The 3,037-nt window shown below is 36.4% G+C and overlaps 1 non-coding gene across 1 annotated transcript; it reads left to right on the forward strand.

The window, feature by feature from the left end:
- Positions 1-828: 828 nt before the first annotated feature.
- Positions 829-936, forward strand: LOC112739495 (small nucleolar RNA R71). The gene has a single exon (XR_003170431.1). It is a non-coding gene; the product is annotated as a small nucleolar RNA R71 (small nucleolar RNA).
- The last annotated feature ends 2,101 nt before the right edge of the window (positions 937-3,037 follow it).

Raw genomic sequence — 3,037 nt, forward strand, 5'->3', positions numbered from 1 at the left:
TCCATTGAGGTCTTCCTCAGTGGAGATCACTGCCTCTTCCTCCTCTCCAGGTTCGGCCGTGTGGGTTGTGATTATGGCCTTGCACTCTCTTTTTGGATTCTCTTCTGTATTGCTTGGGAGAGTACTAGGAGGGAGTTCAGTAATTTTCTTACTCAGCTGACCTACTTGTGCCTCCAAATTTCTAATGGAGGACCTTGTTTCAGTCATGAAACTTTGAGTGGTTTTGATTAGATCAGAGACAATGGTTGCTAAGTCAGAGTGGCTCTGCTTAGAATTCTCTGTTTGTTGCTGAGAAGATGATGGAAAAGGCTTGCTATTGCTAAACCTGTTTCTTCCACCATTATTGTTGTTGAAACCTTGTTGAGGTCTCTGTTGATCCTTCCATGAGAGATTTGGATGATTTCTCCATGAAGGATTATAGGTGTTTCCATAGGGTTCTCCCATGTAATTCACCTCTTCCATTGCTGGGTTCTCAGGATCATAAGCTTCTTCTTCAGAGGAAGCTTCCTTAGTACTGCCTGTTGCTGCTTGCATTCCAGACAGACTCTGAGAAATCATATTGACTTGTTGAGTCAATATCTTATTCTGAGCCAATATGGCATTCAGAGTATCAATCTCAAGAACTCCTTTCTTCTGAGTTGTCCCATTATTCACAGGATTCCTTTCAGAAGTGTACATGAATTGGTTATTTGCAACCATTTTAATGAGTTCCTGAGCTTCTGCAGGCGTCTTCTTTAGATGAAGAGATCCTCCAGCAGAGCTATCCAATGACATCTTGGATAGTTCAGACAGACCATCATAGAATATACCTATGATACTCCATTCTGAAAGCATGTCAGAAGGACACCTTCTGATCAATTGCTTGTATCTTTCCCAAGCTTCATAGAGGGATTCACCTTCCTTTTGTCTGAAGGTTTGGACTTCCACTCTAAGCTTACTCAATTTTTGAGGTGGAAAAAACTTTGCCAAGAAGGCATTGACTAGCTTTTCCCAAGAGTTCAGGCTTTCTTTAGGTTGTGAGTCCAACCATGTCCTAGCTCTGTCTCTTACAGCAAAAGGGAAGAGCATAAGTCTGTAGACTTCAGGGTCAACCCCATTGGTCTTGACAGTGTCACAGATTTGTAAGAATTCAGCTAAGAACTGATGAGGATCTTCCAATGGAAGTCCATGAAACTTGCAATTCTGTTGCATTAGAGAAACTAATTGAGGCTTAAGCTCAAAGTTGTTTGCTCCAATAGCAGGGATTGAGATGCATCTCCCATAGAAGTCGGGAGTAGGTGCAGTAAAGTCACCAAGCACCTTCCTTGCATTGTTGGCATTGTTGTTTTCAGCTACCATGGCTTCTTCCCCCTTGAAGAGCTTTGTTAGGCCCTCTAGAGAGAGTTGTGCTTTAGCTTCTCTTAGCTTTCTCTTCAAGGTCCTTTCAGGTTCAGGATCAGCTTGAACAAGTATGCCTTTATCTTTGCTCCTACTCATATGAAAGAAAGAGAACAAGAAAGTAGGAAATCCTCTATGTCACAGTATAGAGATTCCTTGAGGTGTCAGAGGAAAAGAAGAATAGAGGGAGGAGGTAGATAGAAGAGAATTCGAACTTATCAAGAGGGATAGAGTTGGAATTGCACCTTGAGGAGGAGTGTTAGTCCCTTAAATAGAAGGATGTGAGAAGAGGGGAAGAATTTTCGAAAATAAATTAAAAAGATTTTGAAATAATAAAAAGAAATTTGAAAATTTGATTGAGATTTTCGAAAATTAAGATTGGGAAAGAAATTAAGTGATTTTTGAAAAAGATTTTGAAATTAGAAATAAAAAAGATATGATTGAGAGTTAATTTTGAAAAAGATGTGATTGAAAAGATATGATTGAGAATATATGATTGAAAATCAATTTTAAAAAAAAGAAAGTTTTAAAATTAAAGTTGATTACTTGACTAACAAGAAATTAAAAGATATGATTCTTAAAATTTAAAATTTGATCCTTTCTTAACAGGCAAGTAACAACTTGAAAATTTTGAAGAAAATCATTAATAGTAGCAAGGATTTTCGAAAATAATTAAAAATGGAAAGAAATTGATTTTGAAGAGATATGATTGAAAAGATATGATTTGAAAAAGATTTGATTTTGAAAAATTATGAAAATTTGAAAAAGATTTGAATTAAAAAGAAAATCTTCCCTCCAGTGTCCTTCTGGCGTTAAACGCCCAGAATGGCATCCATTCTGGCGTTTAACGCCCAAAATCCTACCTTTTTGGGCGTTAAATGCCCAGCCAGGTACCCTGGCTGGCGTTTAAACGCCAGTTTTCCTTCTTCACTGGGCGTTTTGAATGCCCAGCTTTTTCTGTTTGATTCCTCTGTTGAATGTTCTGAATCTTCAATTCTCTGTATTATTGACTTGAAAAGACAAAAAACAAGAGAATTTAAAGATCAGAGCAATGAAATCATCAAGAACAACTTGAAGATCAATGAAGAACAATATGCATATATTCGAAAAATGCAAGAAGAAGAAAGTCATGCAATTGACACCAAACTTAAAAATTGACACTAGACTCAAACAAGAAACATAAAATATTTTTTATTTTTATGATTTTATAAAAAATTTTTTTTGTGGTTTTTCGAAAATTGAGTGGAAAAGAAAATAAAGGGATTCAAAATTTTTAATAAGAGTTCCAGGAATCATTGCAATGCTAGTCTAAGACTCCGGTCCAAGAATTAGATATGGCTTACTAGCCAGCCAAGCTTTCAATGAAAGCTCCGGTATAAAACACTAGACATGGCCAATGGCCAGCCAAGCTTTAGCAGATCATTGCTCACAACAGCAAAATTGATAGAAATCAACAAGCTCTTGTGATGATAAGTTGAAACCTCGGTCCAAAAGATTAGACATGGCTTCACAGCCAACCAGACTTCAACAAATCATCATGAAACTCTAGAATTCATTCTTAAAAACTCTGAAGAACAAAATAGAAAATTTTTTGTATTTTAAAAATTTTTTCGAAAATAAAAAGTAAAATTACCTAATCTAAGCAACAAGATGAACCGTC

Source organism: Arachis hypogaea, chromosome 13, assembly GCF_003086295.3.
Source record: "Arachis hypogaea cultivar Tifrunner chromosome 13, arahy.Tifrunner.gnm2.J5K5, whole genome shotgun sequence".
Lineage (NCBI taxonomy): Eukaryota > Viridiplantae > Streptophyta > Magnoliopsida > Fabales > Fabaceae > Arachis > Arachis hypogaea.